The sequence below is a fragment of the Amblyomma americanum genome, chromosome 7 (genome assembly GCF_052857255.1).
Source record: "Amblyomma americanum isolate KBUSLIRL-KWMA chromosome 7, ASM5285725v1, whole genome shotgun sequence".
In the NCBI taxonomy this organism is placed as follows: Eukaryota; Metazoa; Arthropoda; class Arachnida; order Ixodida; family Ixodidae; genus Amblyomma; species Amblyomma americanum.
In genome coordinates, this window is record NC_135503.1 from 87244856 (window position 1) to 87269081 (window position 24226).

Here is a 24226-nt window from a genome sequence, read left to right on the forward strand (position 1 = left end):
GCAAGGAAAAAGCACGCAGGACCGACAGGGCATACGTTCACGCAGCACGCCGGGGTGGCCGCGCGGCGCCTGTACCCTGCACGTACCGCGTCTTTCCTCGGGCTTGGTTGTTTAGGTGTGTCGTGTTGTGCATTGTGCTCATTAAGATTGCATTCTTCATGGCTTGTACATAGTTCATGTACATAGAACATTGCTACACTGTAATAAGTACCATGTTTATAAAAAAAGCCGCGATAGCCTTGTGCTCTGATGCGGTGGCCGCGAAGCTGACCTGTTCGCACCACCGCCGGTTCGAATCGCACACGCGGCAGTGTTTATTTTATTTCTTTATTTATGGTTTACCCAAGGTCACCCACAATGTCATGTTTCACACAGAGCGGTGAACCGGTTTGACTTCCTGAGGTGGTGCTTTCGGACTAAAACGCATCGTGTACACTGAAATCTCTGCAGGCAGCTCCTGCATTCTGAATATCTTTTTTCCTTGAAGGCTATGCAACGCTGTTTTCCACCAACACTCCTATGTTCAACTGCGTAGGCGTGGCCTAGGCCATTAGTTTCTAGAAACTTACTGGCTAATAATTCTTTGTTAATATTTTCCATTTCCTAGATGCCTGCACAAGAGAAACCGTCAAAACTTCGCACAGTATCACGCACATAAAACACCGAGAAATGTTAAATCCCCCCCCCCCATTTAGTTTCAACAAAACGATCAACGAATTTCTATAATGATTGGAAGAACAACAAAGACGAAGAATAAAAAAGAGCCCAAGATATGGGCACTGGTAATAAAATCATTCAATAAAAATATGCAGCTAGGCATTCGCATTAAAACGACGGGGCGGCATATATGAACGCCACGAAAAAACATTTGCATCGTGGATATCTTATTCCGCGATTCCACTAAAAAAAGTAATAGAAAAAATAAAATTTGCCTCAACTTTCGACTGAGAGACAATGTAGCAGAAAGTAGGGCGTTCCGCAAACACAAAATTTTCAAACAATATTTGTCACTATTTCTCGACCTTGGTCAGAAATAAAAATCTAAGCATTCGCCATTCCTATATGCCCCGTGCGGTCCGCTTCCAGGCAATGGAGTCGCGTGACCGCAAGATAGGGTTGAAGAGGTCATTGCACGTCAGAGCCTTAACTCGAGATGGCGTTGGTGTTAATGCTTTCTGTCGCGGAGTTCTTTCGTTGCTACTAACAAAAGGCACTGGTTGCGACATGTCCATTAGAGCACAGACTGCTGCCGAAATTTGATGCTTTGACTCTTTGTTAGCCTCGTTTCGGAAGCTCTGTTCCTAGCTTTCACGTCGGATGTGCTTTTTCATTATCGTAACGCATTAGTAAAGTGAATTGTTTGCGCGAGCTTTTTTTTAACAGCCGATGAGTTCGTTCATAGCGTCCAGTAATTTGAAACTTACGTTGTATTACTAGTGACGTTTCTAAGAGACAGTGTTTCAAAACGTAATTACCACTCTTCCACCACTCGTCTAGAGACAACACCACTGATTAGTACTCGTGATATTTATGATTGTCTACTTTTGTATTAGAAGAAAAGGCAGACCTTGTCCCCATTTCGTGGTAGTATTTCTCGGCGGCGGAATAACGATCACTAAAGTATGAAAAACGTTCGTTTTTCCCTCACAATTGTAATCGTTAACTTGACAGATAGTGTTTGCTTTGACTAAGCATAACGAATTTGCAAAATACTTTGATCGTTTTCATGATACACAGAGATTTTTTTCTTTTACTTGTTTTACATGACAAGTTACCATGTGTCTTTCAAATATCATTGGAAGGCGCTGCTGCTTTCATCGATGATGTAACCAAGCGGATATCACTAATGTCTAAAGCAGAACCTCTGCGATATGTTCATGGAGGTTGAGAAAGAAACACTTTGCAATAAAATTGATTAGTTATTAGTTTACATCTGTCTGCTTGCGGCCGTGCATTGTGCGGCTATAAGCTTCGACGACCATACTAATATACCTCAATCCACTTTTACATATAGCGTGCCACTAAAATAAGTAAACATTTCAACTGCATCTGCATCTTATTCAAAATGTGCACTATCAGTAACCTGTGCCTCCACATAAGTTAATGGAAAATGCTTGCTGCCTTAGGTATGCTTCATCATTACACTCCTGGCAGAATCAAGTTCTATATGCCGACGTGAATAAACTGCTTTTTTAAAGCAACATCGAATAATCGTAAAGAAAAACAGGATGGCTGTAAATGTTTCGCGCTGCCGCTTATTGCGGCTCTGAGCTATTACACAGCTCTAGATGCAAGGCAGCTCCTTTATAAGGTCATTCGCGTAACGGGCGACGTTTACATTAGAGAATACGAGAAGGCAAGATGGTGTAAAACATAGAACGTTAGGAGCTGCTAGCGACAAGCAAGTCGTGCTCTTGTTGTGGCAGCCGCTGAGGTGGTCGAAACAAAAAATAAATGTTGCAATCAATTGAAAGCAAAACCTGTCATATTAAGATACTCTTATTGTGCAAGAAGCGCGCTGTCAAATTTAGAGACCTGCTTGCCAGGAATGTTTTCTATTCTTCCTCGACAGTAATGCTTCAAACAAAATTCTTTTGACTTTATTGTGAGCTATTCCTCCTCAAATAACGGCTGTTCTATGCTGAGATGGGTAGTCTTAATTCTTGATGGTTTTTGCGAAGACGAAAACGTACATCAACCTTTTTTTCTTCTGGTCCGGTGATTTCAACTTCAAGATATAGCAAGCAGAATAGCAGCGGAGGAAACGAAATTCAACAACTACCTAGGATTACTAAATTTTATTCTAGATTTCTGCAAAAAAAAAACTTGAGGCGGCAAAAAAAAGCTGTCAAATTATACATATTTTAGCGCAACAAAGACAAGGAACACAAAAAACAAAGTCAAACACGAGCGCTAACTTGCAACTGATTTATTGAGGGAACCATGACGGCATGTATATCCACAGGCCTGCGCGGGCGCAGCCTAACAAGTCGCTTGGAAGCACCAGAGAAAAGAAAAGTCATCGCACTAGACGTGGTAGAAAATTCCCCTCAGCGTTGTACAAGGCAACTGAAGTGCCACTCACGCAATATGATCCTTATTTACTTATTAAAAGTGCCTCCGAGGTTCCTCGTGTGGTTTTTTATTACTTCTGCCGAGGACTAACACGCAACGGAAACGCGGCTCACAAGCTATGCAAGCAATGCAGTGATCAACAAGATTCGTGCGCTCCCTATTAGCCAGTTCTCTTTCATGCGCCCTGAGTCGGTCGTTAACGCAAAGCCCCGTCTGGCCAGTGTACAGTTTGTCGCAAGACAGGGGAATCTCATCTTGTTCGCACCGCACCACGTGACCAACCACGTGATTGGTCATGTGACCAAACGCGTGACGAACCACGCGACAACAACCAGCCAGACAACTAGACTAACCTGGACTTGAAATCAAGATTAACCAAGGCTAACCAAGCTATGCCTTAGATCTTCGCTACGTATATCCTGGCATGCCCGGGCTAAGCCACTGCCAATTTTATTCTGATTATTCACGCAATACCAGCATCACAGCCTTGATGAAACGCGCTAATATTCAAGGATAATAACTCCGCCGTAAAGTTTCACACTTTTAACTTTTTAACAAGTTGGATCAGCACTCACCACTCCACAACGACATTTTTTGTTTGCCTTCTTCCATTCTTGACCGATGCGGTCATCCTTTCACAGTTAAGCGCTTGTCATGTCGTACATTGAACTACGCACATTCACTCATACCACGTACTTTAACTGACTGGAACGCTCTGCCATTGCATGTTGCTGCTGTCATTGACCCAGATAAATTTTATAAAGTGATGTCTGCCACTACTACTTAATTTCCTTGCGGTCATCGTTGTCCATTCATTGAATCATTTTTTTGTGTTGTTATGGATTCATGTTGTATTAATTTTGCTCTTGTTTCCATGAAGTTGTATAGTTGGTATTAATTTTTTCACTGTCTGATTTCTGTTCAAACATTATTCATTCTGATTTTGTTTTTCCCTCATGCTCGAAAGTTAACTATAACGAATTAATATTTTCTTTCCAATGTCATATGCTGTTTATTTCTTCTCGTCGTTTTGTCTATTTGTGATGATTTGCGTGTAACACCCCCCCCCCCCCCTTCCCGCCCTCCTCTATGTAATACCCTATGCCGTGATGGCTTTTAGGGGTATTCTGTATAAATAAATGAAATAAATATAAATATCATTCCGTCTCTCTACGACGGCCGCGCGTGTCTGAAATACCCTCTGCCATTACGGGAGCCAGTTAAGATACAAATGTTAAGATAAATATGGAAAGAAAACGAACGCTTCCTACTGATGGCACGTGCATTAGCTATGTTCTGTGGCAGTTATAAGCTGTTCGTACATGAAGTCACTACAGGAAGGAATGGTGCCTATTTTCTAGAACTTCAATCATTTCCTGTGGTAAGTCATCCAGTAGACTTCATATGTGTGCGTTACGTTTCTTGTAGCAAGTACTCCAATACACCTCACGTTTCATAATTTACGTGACCAACTCTATTGTTGTCGATAAATGAGGAAATTCCATCTTGAAGTGAAGTTAAATGATGCAGAGAATTAAAAGAAAGTGTTCTGCGAAGTATTATAAGCTAACACAGGTCTTGTACTCGTTTCTATCAAGTAAACTTGCAGACATTTCACTGTGCATAAGCTGAAACTCAACGATCCTAATACGCCCGATTCGCCAGCGCTAATTATCAAATATGTGATGAAGGACAGAACACATCCTGAACTCGGTATCACAACTGCGATAAATGTCCCTTGGATGGCGTAACCGAAAGTAACTTATAATGGATTGCCTGTAATCCTCTGGTGACATTATCTTTGCGGTTCAATATCACCCGGCTTCCTTTGTCAGTGCCCGGTTTATACAGGTGAGTTACAGGCTGCACCACACTACGGTGGCGCCGAGGCTGGTTACTGCGGTAATAGTAGGTTCTAGAGCAATCGGTCTAGCAGCGCGTACGCCGCGTAAAATCAGTCATGTGCGTTCACACTGCTAGAATCTGAAGCAACCGCTTTCGTATATAAGAATTGACTGGATTTCGTTGTATACTCTAGCAAATAGCTAATGACAACATTATCTGTAAGACGGAGGTATATTAAATCGAGCCACAGAAGCACACGCACACAAACGTCCTTAATGAGCCCCAAGTTAAGCGATTCATTCAGAATGAACGCTGAACCTTAATGAGATAATGCAGTGCTCATCGCCATTTAACTGCGGCTTGCCAGAATATTTACATCGTCCGTCATTCACTATTTAAAATAATTACCGTTTAAAAAATTAAAACTATATTCTCCACACAAGCATACTCGTAATTTGACAGCGCGATACCTCATTTCAGCGTTAACCAGTCGTTTGCATTTCATTTTTGGCGCCTTCCTGCCTTTACAGCCGCTCTACCAAGTGCTTAGGCTTACTGTCGCAATTCATATGTCCGCAATGCAGCATCCTCGTCTGGAGACCTGCGACATAAAGGGGATCTCTGCAGAGACTCAGCGGTTCTGGACGGAAACAGCCCCGCTGTATAGAGCTCAGTATTATATGTGCCTGCCTTGAATGGCGTTAATATTTTGCAGGCGAGTCCCTTCAGCTGCCGCTAATGGCGAGAGCAGGTTGAGGACTTAAGCGCGGTACACGGCACTAACTTATCAGTGCTCATTAAAAGAGTTCAGAGCTACGGGGCGAGAACTCGCACCTGGGGCCTTGACGCGAATGCTTATGTCCGCGCGACGTCATAAAAAGGAAGTAACTTCATGAAGGTGGCCTTCTTTCAGTCCCTCGTAAACTATTTTAAGCCTATCACCAAGTAGGACAGACGCAAAGAAGAAACAGAGAAGCAACTAAGAAAAACCTAATAAAGCCAATAGACGCCTCACGTGCTAATAGCAGACTGTGCAGCCTTAGTGTGGAGCTTGATTAGCATGTTCTACAGATCTCCGTAGATGCTCTTGGTGGAACTGCACTCAGTTCGATTCAGCGAGGAAAAAGCGCCGATACACCTCCGATGACCATTGTAAATGGCCATTGTAAATTTGCGCTTAGGCTTAGTCCTTCGGATGTTTCCGTGAGTGTGTAGTGAATAGCTCTTCCCTCCTTCTCCCTTCATTCTCGCGTTTCTTGTGTGCCAAGATAGAACGCACGAGTAAAAAGGTTCGCATGTTCGCATGAAAGGTTCTACAGAGCAATGCGCACATAAAAGGCGCGGTAGCGTAGGTGAGAAGGAGAATGTAGAGGTTGCCGTACTCTATAATACCAAAAATGCTCGCTTATAGTGGTGCGTTTCCACCTACGACTTATTTGCATAATACATATTTTTCTGCTTTTATATTACCTCGTGCCCTTCGTATACTCGATGAACGCCCCACTAAGTCTTTCAGATTAACGCGTCTACCGACAATGTGGAGTGTGGTCTACAACGGTAATAAGAGATAACGTGCATTCAATAAATTTGATACTCCATGACGTCCGAATGTTTTACATTAGGCATGTGATCTGGCCAGTCGTCAAAAAGAGCAGAGTTGCGAAAAATCGCAACAAAACGGTTATCCCTCAACTCAGAAAAATTGACGGGCGATATATTGACGGGCGATATATGATGTGCGCCGCTCTTTCTTTGCGCCGCGCAGCCTGTCGTCTTTCGGCATGCGCACGCCCTCCGTCCTGATGCCTCTTCAAAGTCGCCGTCTGTGCCTTTTTGCACCTTCTCAAGCTGAGGGATCTTTAACGCACCTTGAACCTCGCACTCACAAACGCTGCACCCCTTACAATGTAGTGCAGTTAACGTTGGCTTGTTGGTGAAACGCTTGGAGAGTTGCTTTAGCCCCGGTAGCACAAATCACAGCCATCGCTTCTGCGCCCAAGTTCTTTTTAAACAGAGACGTCAGTGCGTATGCCATAGCTACTTAGCGTTTCAAGTATCAGCAAAGGACTTTTCAAGCATCGGAAATGCCTAGTGCGATGAATGGAACGATGCTGTCATTTGTTGGCCGTACGCGGAAAGTTTGCCACCAGGTGTCGTCCTTGCTGGATGTACGGTGCGCTGACATTTCCTGTGGACACGAAAAATTCAGGACAAGGAAGAGATTGAGCCTAGAAACTCCTGCTAGTTCTCTGTTTTAAAGGGGCTCTTTTGTCGTTCGTCTTCAACTGCATTCATCCGTCCAACCTGCCCATCCGACATTTTGCAGAAATGCATTGAATGGCTAAATTTTAGCACTCCTTTGACAACAAGTATAGTCTGACCGGTTACCTTAAGCGCAAAGGTGCACTTCTACGACCAGCACAAGTGCACCGAACAGTTCCTAGCCGAGGTTTGATATCTTCGCTTTAACTTTGCTTTAAGTATTCGTTGACGTTACCGACGACTTCCCCTGGGTATCCTGCGCAGTGTTTACAAATATCAGCTACAGTAACTATGTTGTAAGGATAGACGCTTACGGTGAACCAAAGGAAATTGTTTTAACTCCAGGCAGCGGCAGTGTGCAGAAGCTTCCAGCGCGTGCACACAGGCGGCGCGTAGTATGCCACCCTCTGCAGAACAGTCGCCAAGAGGGCGCCAGATGGCGCCACGTGTCGGCGAGGAGGGCGAACGCCTGCTCCATTGAGATGGATCACTGAGTACGCAATGTCTCTGTCATTCCGGCCTTGAAATTTAACGATCATTTTGACTGACCTCAGGAAATTACCCACGCTGTGTTGCTATGACGTAAAACAAAGGTGTCGATATCGACGGAACCTTCTACAAGCACTGCTGCCGCTCTTCGAGAACGCGATCGCCTTCGAAAGCGACAGGCGAGACCTCTGCAAAGGAAGAGGGCCGACGGAGCGATCGCTAAGGGAGCAACAGGGGGGATCTTTCACCACGAAAAAAAAAAGAACCACCGCAATAACGCCATCGGAGGCTGGAGCCCTGGCCAGCACGGATGCATTCCAGCAGTTAGGTAGTCTAGGCGCAGCACGAATTTTTTTTTTTTTTTATTCGAGAAGTGTGCCATGAGGCATAAGTTGAAAAAGGAAAGGGGGGAAGGAATGCACGGGTTTGAAAGTTAAAAGAAGGAGTGAAGAACCGTTGCGCTGAGGTAGTCGCAGAGGTTGTTAATGAAACGGTTGTCCATTGTCCACTTCACGAAGTCACTTTCGCGGTTCCATCGCAGGCCCACCTCCCTGAGGAGCCGTTTTCTGATAGCAGCCGTCGCTGGGCACGTCCACAACAAGTGCCGCACATCACATATTTCCGGTGCAGCGCCACAGTGAGGGCACCTGTCAGGTAGTGGCAGATCTTTGGCACGCCACCGATGACGGACAGATGGTGTCAGAGCCGCCCCTGCCCGAATCCGGCGCACGGATACCTCCTCCTGCCGAGTAAGACTACGGGGGAGAGGGTGCGAACACGGAGGAATTAGAGCGCGTGTTCGCTGGCGCAGAACTTCGGAATCGGAAACGTGGGACAGGAACGGATCTGGGGGAAGAGGGGAAGGTGGCGGATCGTCTAATGTATGAAGATGAGTCATAGCATCCGCTTGAATGTTATGTGGATCCTGGGCATGGCCGCGAATCCAGTGTATGCGCACAGGACATGGATACTTTGCGCAGAGCACATGAATAGATTGTGAAATCTGGAACGTTCGTCGAACAGCCTTCAGCTGTTTAAGGGCGGCGCGGGAGTCGGTGTAAATGTGAACTGTATTGAATGTTGGAACGAGCGGAAGGGAAGCAATGGCATTGTAAATGGCTTGAAGTTCCAATGCCAGGGGAGTGCGCGTATCCGCAGTATACGTCGCGCGAGAGTTGAGATGCGGATGAGATGGACTATACACAGCAGTAACTCCCCTCTCTGCAGAATGAGATGCATCCGTGTATAATATGCACCCTTCAGGCAGATACGCTGCTGATACCGACGGGGAAACAGTGGGGCGATTGTCAGTGAGCTGGCAATAGGACCACGGTGGAAGTGTCTTTAAACGATGAAGTTTGAGAGACTGTTTTCGAGCTCGAATTGTACGGCGCTGGCGCTCATTGTGGCCATTCCTTTATTTATTCGTAATGTGTTTGTCTGTTTGTTTGAAGCCGGTTTCGTGGCAGGCTACTGAACAACTGCCCACCGGGTGGTGGACAACCTGCTGGGTTCGGATCCCACCGGCGGCATGGTTGTTTTTTCTGCTGCTTTAAAAGTAATTTTCTTTATGCGATTTGCTAATCTAAGTACTATAATATCCCACCGATAAGCACAGCACATAAAAAACATTCCCCTATGCACCTTGGTTTCGGTGACTGTTGGCTCCCTTCATAGGTTTGTCAAACGGGCCCCTCATTTCCTTTAATTTATCTGCTAATAGCTTAACGAGGGTCTCGGTTCTGGCAGTCTTGATGCCATAGGTAGCTTAAGAGGGCTCTCGCACAGTTTCCGCCCTCGCCGTTAGATGACGTTCCACGTCACGCTCGCGGTATTACAGGACGTGCTACGTCCGCCGCAATGGTCGAGGGTGGCGCTGGTGAACACTCTCAAGGTTCGCTTACACCCAATGAACATAAATACCCACGAGAGCAGCAGATTGCACAGCCGTCGCCGTAGCTCAGTTGGTAAGAGCACCGGACGCGATATTCGGAGGTCATGGGTTCGGATCCCACCGGCGGCATGGTTGTTTTTTCTGCTGCTTTATATGTAATTTTCTTTAAGCGATTTATTAATCTAAGTACTATAATATCCCACTGATAAGCACAACACATAAACAACATTTCCCTATGCACCTTGGTTTCGGTGACTGTTGGCTCCCTTCATAGGTTTGTCAAACGGGCCCCTCATTTCCTTTAACTTATCTGCTACATATATATATATATATATATATATATATATATATATATATATATATATATATATATATATATATATATATATATATATATATATATATATATATATATATATATACACTTAGCAACCTGCAGCTCATTTATTTGTGAGAGGCTGCTCGGGAACCTGGGTCGCAAGCCAACCCTAGTCCCACCTATGGCAGAACCTGCCATAGAAAGGCAGTGGCGGATCGCGTGACTGCTTAACCACTATACCAGGATTGGTAGGAAGACTCACAGGGACATATGAATAGAAATAATGAAAAATTCCGCATATATGATATTAATCCGTTATAGCTGTCCGAACAACTTCCATCTGGCAACACTGGATCTCAACACCAGAACCGAAGAGAAAACCGAACTGCAAGCGCACCTAATTCGCGTTTGTCCTAACTACGCAAATCGACCATCCCATTTTTGTCTTGAGCAGTCGCCAACTTGAAGCGGAGGGAAATTTGGTTCCCTTGCTGCAGGTGTTCCCGGTACCAATGACGAGAAAATAGCATAGGTAGTTTAATCAGGTGTGCACTCTTCTGCTGTGCAAGATGACGGCAGAAAAAAAACTTAGATTTCTCCATCGATGCCCTGCGAGTTGTGTGTTGTTCTGCCTTCTCAGTTCGCTGCTCATTAACAGGGTCTAGTGATGCGTACAGATATTTTCGAAATCGTGAAAAAAGAAGGCAATCTGGGCTACAATGTAAAGTTGAAAATATTGTTGTAATTTGCCATCGAAAAGTGATGTTACGCCATTTATCGAAATAGCAAAAGTGCGCGCAAAAGATCTATCCATATCTCAATCATGTTAATCTAAGCTCGGAAAGGTATTTTCAAGCGTAGAATACCGGAACCACTGTTTTTTTCTCCTGTTAATAGATATCAGTGCGTTGTTAAAGTACACAAAGATACCTAAAGATTCTAGCTACTGCCCTTCTCACCCCTGATGAAGGTGCCGAGCCGGCTTCGAAACGTTGGGTTTCAAATTAAAGTTTTTGGTTGGAGATGAGCACTTTATTATTAGTGGTTAAACACAGAACGCGTTACGAGAACTGTCTCCCGCGACTCCTCTGCAGTTCGAATGTTCTGGTGACTCAACCTGCAGGATGTTGATTATTGCCACGCAAAAACCACAGCTTCATGCTACCGTCACAGTGAGCCCCTCGTTATAGAGGCAAAATATAAAACAATAGCCAGTCAATTGAAAGGCGGAATGAATTAAAAAAAAACGCTAACTTAACGAGATAAATTGTGAGCCCGCCATTAACATGTTTCTCAATGTCGGGCGGCAATTTCCGATGTAAGAAACGCCCACACTTTTGAGTGAAAAGACAGTGTAAAGTACTGTATCTATATTTTGCTATATTTATTCTCCCATAGTGTCACGCTCCAAAATCACTCCTGCTTATTGTAATCACTAAGCCGCAGCGTGCTCTCGCTCACATGCCCAGCGAAGAAAGCTGGAAATGATATTTTCTAATTCGTCTATTTCAGCGGTTAAAGGATTCATAGACCTCTTAGTCTGTGAATTACTCATAGGTTTGTTTCCCGCAGAGCGAGAAAGACATTTGCAAGGCCGTATTAATTCGTTAGAAGCTCGAAGTGCACTTTATTTGAACATGAAACAGAGCCTCCCTTCTTGTGCGAAAGCCGGTGCGTAAAGCTTTGCAAGAGAGGTGACGAATCTGCCTCCGCATTGCCCCTGCTGCTTTAAGTAATAGTCTTCGGCATGCGACTGCGAGGACAGAAACAAGACCACATCGAGAAAATTTATAGCCTGAGCCATTATGCAAGCGTTAAATGGTGAACGCCACAGCTACTCGCTTTACATTCGTTGAGGAAATGGATGGTCTGCGACATTCTACACTTGTTAAATATTGTTCGCTGTACCTCCATACTTACCTTCGTTCTGTATGCAAGGATAAGGCGCGCGAAAATATGCCTAATACCTGAAGAAGTGAAACCCGATGGTGGCAGCTTCTCATCACTGCTGCACTAGCCAGGCGCACTGGAGGGTTGTGGGTAACAGCAGTTCGTATCGCCGACTTCGGTAGGCGTTCACCTGCCGTGGAAATAAGTGCAAACTTTTTAGGTAATTCTATACGTTGTCCTTTCCAAAGACACCTGGCTGCTTGTGGTGTGCAAACTGATTAGTCAACCCTTATCTCACATTGTAAAGAAAGTTATACTCCAGCCCAAAGCGCCATGTTCACTTGCACACCTACCAAGGCATATACATTCAGCTAGAGCCTTGCTTGCCGAGCCCTTTTTGCAATTATCACAGTTTCATGACTATTCCTGCACGAATAATTTTTCTAATACAAACCACATCATAATATGCTATAACCAAAGACACTGGCGTGCAGCCTTTTGGTCACTGAGAACACTGACCCATCATTGCCATCCTTCCACACGTGACCGTTTTTCAGATGAGAGGGCATGCTAGAAAATGTGCCCGTATAGCCATGTGATGCAGGCGGTACTGTTCATGCTTGCGAAGAAACGTGCATAATTTTAGGTACGGGTAGGCGGCCTCGTAGAGCTATCGTTCTCTATGCTTCGTCTACTGGAAAAGCTAAAAACGAAGAGCCTTGTGATTGAATGCTTATTTATTTACTTAGACGAATTCATGGCTGGCTTCTAACTGATGCAGCAAGACCCATTATAACATTAGTTGGCTCTTGAACACAATTTTGATTTGCGATGTCTTTTAAAAACGAATTCTAAATGTGTAAGTGACCAACCTTTTACAATGCTAAGAATAGAATAAAATGCCACCGTTGTAGTCGCCTGGACTCCTATACTTCAGCACACATTGCACATTGTAGTACCATTCGTACAAGGCGTCCACCATAGATGCTTCCTGTGTTTATCTGAAGCCATAAACGGTGAGCAGGCAAATAAAGTTAGAGACATGAGAGGCCCTAGGCAACATTACATAAGAAACCAAGTGTCTCTAAAACCAAGGAGAGCATTTAAGAATGTTTTTGGTTTTTTTTTCTTGTGGTGTTGATGAGTGGGAAATCAATAGTGATTTAAAAGCTCAAAGATAAGGGATTACAAAGCAGAAAAAAAACAAGCACATGCGACCAGTGAGATCCAAGCCCACGACATCAAAGTGAATAATTTCCCATTCATCAACTTCGCAAATAAAAATATAGAAACATTTCCCTATGTTTTCCTTGGTTTCGTCTACAGGATGATTTTTGTTTCCCAGTTATGAAATATTGATGACGAGCAAGTGGGTGACGCTTTCACTCGGTGTTAGTTGGGTATCACGACCCAATATTAGTATAAAGATATCACGGTGATGCCACCGGTTTCCGAAATTCTGGCAATTATTATTATATACAGACCTCTTACCCTACGTAGCAAACGTACCTTAAATAGTTGTGCTCATTAAAGATAAGGTCAGTTTTGCACAGCTTGCAGGAGTAAAATAATAAGTCTTGTCATAGGGATCGAAATTTTTTTTCTGCTTTTCTTTCCAGATTCTTAAACTGGAAGCTCGGGCAGCACGGGCCTTCCCTCCCACAACAATACGCCAGGAACGGAGAGGCTCGCGATTACACCATTTCTCGACTGCGTATACCTGGCCTGCGCTGTTCTAGCGGATGTGAGTGTGGCGTACAAGCATTTTCATTGCACTGCCAGTTATATTCTGGGCGATGCTCGCATATGATAGTCCGTTACGCCGTGGAGATCGTCGATAAGATGACGTTGGATTAAGCAGTATTGCTGAGAAGGATAGACTTCCCTACACCCTTCCCTTATAACAAAGCTGCAGAGATAGAAGACAGCCAGTGTACCTTCGGGCTTCGGGGCGTCTTTCCTACAAATGTAGCACCACAGCATAAAACGCAACGGCCACAGTGACGTGATCAACACTGCGTGAAAAAGTCCCTTAATTTTAGATGAATAATCGGTACTCGGTAACCGTGTTGACATTCACACAGCAAAACCGCATCGAAACAGAAGTTTCCGACTTGTAATAGAAATTTAGACATAATATCTCCTTGTACCCTCAGCTACATCATGTATATTACGCGATTCAAATAAATAAATAAATAAATAAAAGTTTCTATGGGGTATGTGCAGAAGTCATCGATGTGCCGTACTTTCTGTATAGGTCTTTGCAACATGTGGGACTTATAATGCATTTGAACGTTCTCCCAGGGGCGTGTAAAAGGCTGAGTCGAAATGAATCCTCATTGAAGGTGAAGCCTTTCTCGCAAGAGAGCCGCTAGTTTTTGCATTGACGACACTTCATTGCTTTTATATGGAGTGCAATAGTCTTTAATCTGGTAAATAATCAGCAACATTACCTAGTAAAAATTTCTAAGCTTGCAGGATGTGTGTCAAGCAAAAATTTATTGCATCAGTAGCGCTGTTGAATGTATAAACAGTGCTCGACTTACTGCTCTAGGCATTCTTCCGGCAGCGTCAAGTAATTTTTAAACTCCATCAGCTCTTCCACCCTACGCAGCTAGCGTCCTCAATCAAAATGTATTTATATTTTGTTTTGTTTATTCAAACGCAAGAGAGGCAAAATAAAAATTCTCACTTCAACCTCAAAACACAGACGGAGGATCAGTACGAGAATTTTATCTTTTTGGACCAGTTCCCTCGCTCTTGAGAGACGAAGGGTTCAGTATCAAGCGGCAAAAGTTTGCGCGACCGCTTCATACAGGTGGCGCCCGAGGAATGCACTAATGAGACATAAGGAACTGGAAGGCAAGAATTACTTTGGTCAGCTGAGCAATATTTCACTAGTAGCGCAACAGTGGCTTAGTTGTTTCAGCATCCTTCTCGCGTGCGGAAGGTGCAGGGTTCGATCTCCAGTGGCACTTGATACCTACCGCTGATACAATGGGTGCAAGCTAAATGCTACCCTCTTGAAAGGCCACGTTACATTGGACATCATCACTCCCAACGCGTGCGTGACAATTGCTCCGACCACGGAAAAATAGAAGAGTGAAAAGAGAGACATGTTCAATTATTGCCATCAGCCGCATCCTACGTGCTATTAAGGTTGGGCATTTATTGTATGGGCTTATAATACCACCTATTTGTTCGTTTTAATGGTGTTCATTAACAGCTTAGTCGTGCGTATCTCCGCTCTCGACTCTGGTCTGGTGCGCAAGGAACCAAAATCTACCGATTGTTCAAAAAACGTCTCGGCATGTGAGATGCGTGGAAACATTTTTTTCCCGCCGACACCAATAAAAAAATGTGTACCTCTTTCCTGGAATGAATACTTTGTACATGCCTTGAGTAGTGATTTCACCTTATAGGAATTTATAAGTCGAAATTTGGTGTTGTTTAATTGTTATCAATTGTGTTACTAGCAATAATTTCTAATGAAATCATTAAACACCCGCTCTGCATTTACAAAAACGCCTCGAAGCAATGATGCGTGACGTTCCGTTTTGCGGACAGATGTGACTTTTGCACAGCACCACGTCCTGATGCCGGGTGGGAACAGCGCTCCGAACTTGCCCTGCTTTGTTCACATCACTTTCGATTGATGGCTATTCGTCTTTCACTGCGCCCTCTACATTCTTCGCAGAGTCTTTATTAGGCGCGAGGTGCGGATGATTCTGAAATACGGAGAGTGAAGCATAAGAAACAAAATAAAAGTATGAAGGAAGCACAATTTACTCGTGTTTTACGCTAAATGCCAGTCATGATGTCCCGAACATACGTGTAGAGTAAGATGTGGATGAAGTGTGGTATCGGACTTTGTCGCCTCTTGCCCCTTAGAATTCCGATGCTGCTCCTGTGACAGCGGTTCCACTGTCTGTATAGGCACCTTTTGTTAATTTATCTTGACGTCCCACTTTCATCACGGCTATGATTCTTGTGCATGCTGTTATGAGCATTCATTTTCGTGTATGCTACTATCAATCGGTACTTCTAACAAAAAGCGGAAAAACGAGCATTCAAAATGCTTATTAGAGCTCTTACTTTAGAACTGGTCATAAAGCAGCAAAAAATGTGTCAATAGACGTTTTGCATAAACCAAAATTTCTGGCATAACTACCGCGACTGAATAACGTCATTGCGGTGTCAATAACGGCGCACATTCTACTTGCCTCCTATATAACTTCAATCTCACATTTTCATCACAACATCAATCAACGCAGTCCTCTGGACATCATACAGGCATGAACTTAATGCAACTGAAGTGGTGATGCATGCCTCTCTAACTTATTGCGAATAATGCCTCCTTGCCATTAGAAAATAAGTCATAACATATTCTTTGTTGATTTTCAGCACAAAAGAAGTAAAAGATGCGATATACATACAGAATGATCGGTTAATTTCCATGAGACCGTTATGCGAAGAGTGGCAGACACTGTAATTGCTTGGGGAGGAAAGAAACTTCATTATGCAGGCTGATAGGGAAAGTTTTTAATGGACAAAAACATACCAAACAACAAACACAAAAAATGGCTTAGTGAAAAAAAATTATTCGGCGCCCAACAAAATTCGTCTAAAAATGAGAAAACCGCTGACCTCATTCGGCGCAAACGAGGAAAGCTACGCCGGAAGAGATGGTACAAAAGCCGACATCAGCTTATTAATATTAAGCTGCCGGCGGCTTTTACATTCTACCGTTTACAAAATACATTAACTGACCATCCTGACTTGTCCAATGTTTCCAGCAATGGTATATAGAAACGAATAATAGTCTGAATTCGTTATGCTGATTGAAAACGCATGAACCTGCAAAGCAGGAAAGTGTCTTTATGCATGGGGTCACGCACAGGGTGCGGGGAGGTCCCGCGTGTGTAATTACGCAGGATATATAGCGTGGTCTATATGAACGCCTCAGGGAGCACGAGAATACGCTGAAATGTACTCTGTCATCGCGATTTTCTGCGGATTCGTTAGCCGCCAGAAGGCTTTGGAGATAATGGAGGCGCGCCTAATAAAAATGTTTGCAGAGTGCTTCGCGGTCCCATCGTTCGAAATGATGAAGAGGGAACTTGACTTTGTCAGCGAAAACGTTCGGGGGTCGCTGACTGTTCTCTGGAGATGTTAAGAAACACAAAGCAGTTGGTTGTGTATTCTTTTTCCTCAGATAGCGGTTTTCGCATGAACTTTTTTCCATATAGAGTTCCTGTGCTTAATAACCCCGTTAAATTAATACTGAGCTATTGGTCCCCGCTTGCTGTAATTTTTTGTAGTTTGTGGTGAGGCCTAAAATTATGAATTCCTAATAACTGTTCCAGTTTTCACAACCTTACCGCCTTCAGGTAGTGAACTTGTGCACTTAAAGGTTGACCTTTAGTCGTACTTACCTAAACAGCACCTTAAAATTCGCATATAATGGAGAGAGACGACAAATTTGGCCGAGACACTGAAGACTGCTTACGTGTGGAAAGGCGAAAGTATGTCATGGGCGCAAGACGTTGACGTCTGGTTGAGGTTTGCGAACTGAGTTTTTATTTAAGGCGAATTGTTTTTTTTTTAAATATAACACCACGCACACACGCGCGCACGTTTAAAACCATCCGGAGCGCTGTATGACGAACAGTTGCATCACAATTTTGATTAGAAACTTTGCGCATATGTCTAATAGATGCATATGTCTTGGCTTCGAATCCTTGTCGCAAGCTAGCCTCCAACTTGACTAGCCCATGTAAGCAATATCATATGCAATGAAAAATCGTATGACACCACCCGAAACGCTGCACGACAAACGGTAGCTTCGCAATTTTCGTACTAATGTCGAGAAAACTGACACCACATGGAGGTCGGCCAGAGGCGAGTGTAGTATAAAGACAAACGACATGTAAAAAGTTGAAGTCGCAGTGATCGGCTTGCTCTGTGCGTCATACGGCCACTTCATGGCGTCACCTTACTGTTCTTGACACACACACACACACAAACACACACACACACACACACACACACACACACACACACACACACACACACACACACACACACACACACACACACACACACACACACACACACACACACACACACACACACACACACACACACACACACACACACACACACACACACACACACACACACACACACACACACACACACGCGCGCGCGCACACGCACACGCGCACGCGCACACGCGCACACGCACACGCACACACACACACACACACACTCAAACTGCCGCATGCACTGAAGTCTGCTTACGTGCTAACAGTGCGAAAACATTTTGAAGTACTGATGTTTCTTTTGGTGCGTCTGTGGTTTGTGCGTTTGTGTAACTGTTCACGTTCGCCACCAAACGGCACACCATTCCAAGCTGCGTGGGTTAATGCCTGTCTGTGGGGAACTGGCCATTCTCTACTTATCATTCATAGATGGCGGCGAGTTCTCATACCACTGCACTGCAAGCGAATTGCCACTGCACTGGCAGGTGGCTTTGCCTGTCAGAGCCACCCGTAGATGTGCCAACTCATCTTTCCGAGTCTGAAGTTCTGCGCCAGCGAACAGCCGCTTTAATTCCTCCGTGTTCGCACCATCTCCCTAGTAGTCTTACTCGGCAGGAGGAGGTATCCGTACGCCGGATTCGGACAGGGGCAGCTCTGACACCATCTATCCGTCATCGGTGGCGTGCAGAAGATCTGCCAGCAACTGACAGGTGCCCTCACTGTAGCGCTGCACCGGACATTTGTGATGTGCGGCACTTGTTGTGGACGTGCCCAGCGACGGCTGCTATTAGAAAACAGCTCCTCTGGGAAATGGTCCTGCGGTGGAACCGCGAACGAGACTATGTGAAGGGGACTATGAACAATGACTTGATGGGCAACCTCTGCGACTGCCTCAGCGCAACAGGTCTTCACTCCTTTTAACTTTCTATCTCTGGCATTCCTTCCACTTTTTTCAACTGTGCTTCATGGCACACTTTTCGAATAAAAGAAAGCAGCCGCACGTGGGATCGAAATCATTATTGATCTAACAAGTTGTTTTTGCCACGCCGCGTGGGCAGAAGCACGTGAAGTATATGCGAACGTAACAATACCATTTGTTGAGCGAGTTGGTGCACACGAGGATCCATAACAGCGCGACAGACGGGACTGAGAAGAAAGGACACAACACAGAGCGCTGTTCTTCTTTTTGTCCTCTCTTCTCTGTACAGTCTGTCGCGCTGTTATGAATCCTCGAATGTAACAAGCCATCAAGGAAAACGCGGTCTCCTCAAAACGCAGTGAGCGTGCTGCAGGTGAAACGAGGCGACTGCGCTTTCTTCATTCAATATCGAAGTATCGACTAAGTGGTACAGCGTCAGTGCTACCTAACGCATGTCTCTGAAGACCCGGATTCCAAAAAATAGGGCATCGTAACGCCACATGGTCAACTCTTGGCGTACAGACGATGCGCTGTTCTGGCTGTAATACCTTTTTATTTCGGCGCTTATCAAGCATAACAAGCAAATACAGGCGTGTGCGCGACCGCATTGTCATGATGCGCAGGATGATCCACCAAACGTCACACATTGCAGCCCCTATCACAATCATCGCTTAATTCTCGTATAGAACACGACGCATTGACCCACTGAATAATGTGCGTTTTTGTGTATTTCTAGAATGTTTAAATTTTAATTTTTTCCCATGTCGATTGAAATCTGGAACAGCCTTGACAGTTCCTTGTATATCTTGCCTCCTCAAGAGTTTGCCAGTGCATTGTCTTTTTGATATTACGGTTTAATACCCGGTTCTTTTTTGTATTACGATTTGTAACATCTCCTGCAATGTTTCTAACTTGAGACAGCAGTATCTGTAAATAAATAAAAAATGACCAAATCCGCTAAGTAACTGCGCAAGCCAGAACGGCTTTCGAGTGTGAGTACCTGTGTGTTCACAAGCATAAATAATAAATATTAAAAATATCATATAGATCGTCATGTCAGGTGATAACACAGTAAGTACCCTGAGCATTCGAAAGTTAGAATTCGGGGAGCTCTTTTTGGAAACAATCACCATTATAAAAAGGCGCTGCTGCAGGCATGTTGTGTGACGAGGGTGGACAAGACCTAAGCTGATAATTGCCATCAATGTTTAAACCAACCATAATTTTGACGTTATTAAAAAAATTAGCATAAATGCTTGTTTTGTAATTTCGAGGCGATCGTATTCGTAGCCTATTCCATTTGATAGTGTTCCGAAAGTTGTTCATATTTCCTATCTAATACACCTCTGTGGACATCCTGGGCGGCGAAGTTCGTCGCTTACCTCCTGCCGGTGTGACACAGTTGCCGCCGGTGGTGTTATGCCTTCCAGTGCGGTACATTAACCGATGATTCTGACCACTGCTCTACCGTCACTTTCACCACCAAAGTCTAAAAAGCGCTCTGGGCAACAGCTGCGTCAACGCAAATTATACGAAGGAAATTTCGCACTGGCCATCCTTTTCTTCGAAAGCGGCCAGCAAGTAAGTACAAGCATGATTTCTGTAAACGCCCGAGCGTACCACAACAATATGCATCACAACAGTCCTCGCACGAAAAGTGAGAAGAATAAGGTTAGTTGGTTGTAATTGCGCCAGCGCCTGCTGAATAAATAATTCAGGTACGTCTGGCGACGCTTTATCAGCATGGCTCTCATGCTGTCATTTATATGCAAGCAATAAGCACTAAATTATTCACCGTAGCGCGTCGATGCACTTCCATTAAGGCACCTTCGGTTTCTTTGGCTTTTTGTTTGTGTTTTGGGGTATCACATCCCAAAGCGATTCAAGCTACGAGGAACGCCGTTGTGGAGAGCTCCGGATAATGTAGACCACCTGGGGTTCTTAAGTAAGCACTGATCTCGCACAGTAAACGGGCTCTAGCAATTCGCCTGCTTCGAAATGAGACCGTCGCGGTAGGGATCGAATCCGCGTCTTTCGAGCCAGCAGCCGTGCACCTTAACTGAGTCACCGCGGCGGCTAGTTTCCTTAACCTTTGAGCACTGCCCGTATATGTGAAAAAAAGCGGTGCACGGCACCTTAGTGTAGGTATTTTTTTAAGAAAAGGATAAAAATGCTTTCACAGAATGAATTTGGTCGGTATATTAAGACTCCAGTAATAAAGGGATATATTTTCAAAGGAAATGTGTGTTATATAAACAATGGTATAATGGTTATTTACATAGTCCAAGGTTCGACGGAACACCGTCTGGTCAGGGCGAAGCATGATTTATTCACAAATGAAAATTGGGTCACTGACCAAGTCGAAAGATGAAAAATGACGTTTCGGGTCCCATACGGGGCCCTTGTTCACAATGAGGCTGTCACAGAAGAAGGAATGGTTATATACGCTTCAAAATCTTCTGCAATCTTTTCACGTAGATAGGATGTAGCGTGCCCTGATTCTTGTTTAGCGTGTTGGCCGTTGTCTGGATGATTAGGGATTCTAGATGAAGTCTTGCAGATAGGTTTCTTTCCGTCGCCAAGATTTCCACCTCATCCCAGCCAATCTCGTGGCCAGTGGACAGCACGTGCTCAGCAACTGCATTTTTTGCTGCGCGCTTGTTTCTGACGTCGCCCTGGTGCTCCTTCATGCGCCGCTGGAAGTTCCCGGTTTCCCCAATGTAGACGGAGGGGCAGTCGCTGCAAGGGATCCTATAAACAACGCCAGGGAACTTGGCACGTGGTAGCGGGTCCTTCACGTTGACCACATCGGCTCGCAGTTTGCTAGTTGGCACGTGTGCAATGTGCACTTCGTGTTTACGGAAAATCCTAGAAAGGGCCTCGCTGATCTGACGCACGTAGGGAATCGCAGCACGTTTTATCTTTTTTGTCAGCTGTTGTGCTCCTCGTGTGTAGGTGGCTTTCCTGGTGACTTTGCTGGTAAAATTTCTAGGGTAGCCGTTTCGCTCAAGATCGTGCTGTATAAGCTTCATCTCGTTGCCAAGGCTGACCGGGTCGGAACAGATGTTTCTAGCACGGTTGACAAGTGACGCAACCACTGAACGCTTGTGAGCCGTAGGATGAGCGGAATCAAAATCCAGGTATCTCCCCGTGTGCGTTGCTTTTCGGAAGACGCGGAAGACGCGCATCGGTTAGCCTTCAGCGTCTTCCGAAAAGCAACGCACACGGGGAGATACCTGGATTTTGATTCCGCTCATCCTACGGCTCACAAGCGTTCAGTGGTTGCGTCACTTGTCAACCGTGCTAGAAACATCTGTTCCGACCCGGTCAGCCTTGGCAACGAGATGAAGCTTATACAGCACGATCTTGAGCGAAACGGCTACCCTAGAAATTTTACCAGCAAAGTCACCAGGAAAGCCACCTACAGACGAGGAGCACAACAGCTGACAAAAAAGATAAAACGTGCTGCGATTCCCTACGTGCGTCAGATCAGCGAGGCCCTTTCTAGGATTTTCCGTAAACACGAAGTGCACATTGCACACGTGCCAACTAGCAAACTGCGAGCCGATGTGGTCAACGTGAAGGACCCGCTACCACGTGCCAAGTTCCCTGGCGTTGTTTATAGGATCCCTTGCAGCGACTGCCCCTCCGTCTACATTGGAGAAACCGGGAACTTCCAGCGGCGCATGAAGGAGCACCAGGGCGACGTCAGAAACAAGCGCGCAGCAAAAAATGCAGTTGCAGAGCACGTGCTGTCCACTGGCCACGAGATTGGCTGGGATGAGGTGGAAATCTTAGCGACGGAAAGAAACCTATTTGCAAGACTTCATCTATAATCCCTAATCATCCAGACAACGGCCAACACGCTAAACAAGAATCAGGGCACGCTACATCCTATCTACGTGAAAAGATTGCAGAAGATTCTGAAGCGTATATAACCATTCCTTCTTCTGTGATAGCCTCATTGTGAACAAGGGCCCCGTATGGGACCCGAAACGTCATTTTTCATCTTTCGACTTGGTCAGTGACCCAATTTTCATTTGTGAATAAATCATAATGGTTATTTAATCGTTTCTTTAGTAAAATAATTTGCTTAGCTTCAAAGCGTGGGGTATTAAGTTTATGATATGATTCAATGCTTTTTATAAGTCCACTTCTATCTGTGCATGTTCAGTTGCTTTGTTTGAAGTTTGTACTTTGCGGATTGTTACCTCTCCCCGTAAAGATGCCGCAGTAAGAAGCTGTGAAACCCAAGGAAGCTGTATCCTGTTTGGCACACACTTTGAATAACAATTTTTCAAGCTCTCTGGCATACATTAGCCACACACGGAAAGTCGGTTTTCGCTTGGAGTTGCAAGGCTTAGGCTGAGGAAAAGCTAAGATACGTGTTAAAAACTGCAAGCGTTTTGAAACAAAAAGTGAAACAAAACCGCCGCAACCGTTGCCTAGCTTTCACGTATGTTTAGCAACTAATTAAGACAATCCGTGGTAAGAACAAGATCCTATGAGTTGTGCTAAGTAGGATATTTGAAGATGCATCAAGCATGGGCCTGCCTTTTGAAATCCGAGCCCAGATTTATTAGGGCTTGCTCGTGTACTTAACGCACTGCCGAGCTTGTTGAGTATCGTGTGTTCTCAATTTGCTTTTACCTAACAGAGCAGTCCACCTAGTTAACGCTTGGTCTTACACGTAGAATGTATATGTACAATCTTATAATGTAAGAAAAATTTAGGTTCATAACATTTTTCCTGTTAAAAAATGCTTTTCACCAGAATTGATGGGCTTCTTACGGCCGTCGGTGTGCTATATAGTGTAGCGCAGCGCGGCGGAATGGGCCTGAGCAATTATCTCACGTTACCCAGTACCAAAACTTGTGTTTTTCTCTGTTTCCCTTCCTTCTTTCTCGAAAAATTCTGCAGACGTGTTCATACACGGGCAGATGTAAAACCTATGCCTGAGGTGCCCAACAATGCGGTTATACAAATGGCGGATGTAAATATCGCATAAACATTAGCGACCACTTTCCACCCACGCACGCAGACGCTTTTTCTCTTTCTCCCAGTCAAGCTTTTGTGTCCCGCTTAAGGCCTTTCCTCTACTTTGCTTCCCTTAGAAACTGTTAATTTTTTCTCGTGATATGTGGTCACACATTTGACGCCTGTTTGACTCAGTTCATTTTTTCTTCCGCGAAGAAATATCTTTTATCTCTTCACCTGTTTCCACCTCCAATCTGCCGTTTACTCTAATCTTTCCTTATTGAAGGCTTCTCCCTTGAGACATTCACAGCTTTGTCCATTTTGCATGTTGGCCTCCAAGTAAACAAATTTATGCTAGGCGCATTTTACATTGTGAATGAACTCGTTTAATTACCGGCTCTCATTTTACGGTTCATGGTTCTCTGCGGCTGCAGCAACTGCTTTTGCCTTGGCGGCGAATGAAATATGAGAAAACAGAAAAAAAGCAGCGATATCACGAGGACAAGGATATG